The following is a 1,371-nucleotide window of genomic DNA, read 5'->3' as shown; positions in this document are numbered from 1 at the left end:
TTTAAAAAAAAAAAAAAAAAAAAAAAAAAATTATTAATGAAATCATGTAAAAGTTATTAAATTTTTTTATAGATAGAAAACAGATTTCCAAAGAGAAAATGTTAATTACCAGATTTCAACAAGGAGGTAACTATGCATTAAAAACCTGTCTATAAAAAATAAGAAGATATTATTGAAATTACATTTAGAACTTTAAAAATTGAATAAAATAAATTATATTATTATTCTGTATCAATAACATCAACAAAAATGCAATCTGCTAATCTTTTAAATATATGAATTTGTGAAAATAAATGCAAACAAGAAAAAAATAATGGCAAAACAATGGAAATAAGTTAAAAATTGTACAACTAGTACCATCTCTATGTTACACTATAAATGAAACTCATGAAAATTGAAAATATATCTTTACAAATACCTGAAAGATGACGACAATATCAAATTCTTATTCATATGTTATTTTTAAATATACTTCTTTAATAACCAACAGATGGCGCAACTTGTACTAATTTTTATTATAACTCTGTCCTTCTTCCGTTATCATCTCTCCTTGTCTCCATAGTTTCTGCGATAAAACAGAGATGACGCCACTTGTACAATATTTCGATATATTTCGATATATTACTATTCTTTTCTCGCACTTATTTTTCCTTGTTTATATAATTTCTACGGCATGTCAAAGATGACGCCACTTACACCGATTCATATTATTATTTCCCTATCCTTCTCTTATTTTGTTCTTTGTTTACATAGATTACATTTCTAGGTTCCTCCAGAGATGGCGCGACATGTACTAATTCTTCGATATATTTCCATTCCTCTTCCGCTACAGCTTCTTACATTAGATTTTATAAATTAAGATTTAATAGTTATATTTTTTAATAATTAAAAAGAATTATATTTTAGATTAGATTGCAAATGTGGGTAGTTCTTGACTTCCCATCGCTTTTCACTTAAAAATTATTATCGCAAAAAATTATCTTATATTTTTAAATTTAAAATATTCCGAAAATTTTCTAATGAAATATTTGTAAGATTTAATAATGCATAAATAACACAAATAATGCATAAATTAATATAATATAAAACACATAAAAAAGAAATATCATATGAAAATTAAATAAACCTGAAAATTGGAAAGGAAATGATAATTAAAAAAGTTTTCAAATAAAATAATTATTTATTTCACAATATTATTTTACAGAGTTTATTTTATATATTTACAATAATCTTTATAATAATTTTTTACAATCATCGCAATTTACTTCACAATCATAACTTATATCTAACTTAATCTCNTAAACTTAAACTACATCTTAATAGTAAATCTTAAATCTATCTTATAATACACTTAAAACTAGAACTAAATTT

This window comes from Apis dorsata, unplaced genomic scaffold, assembly GCF_000469605.1.
Source record: "Apis dorsata unplaced genomic scaffold, Apis dorsata 1.3 scaffold_35, whole genome shotgun sequence".
In the NCBI taxonomy this organism is placed as follows: domain Eukaryota; kingdom Metazoa; phylum Arthropoda; class Insecta; order Hymenoptera; family Apidae; genus Apis; species Apis dorsata.
This window is presented reverse-complemented; position numbering follows the sequence as displayed.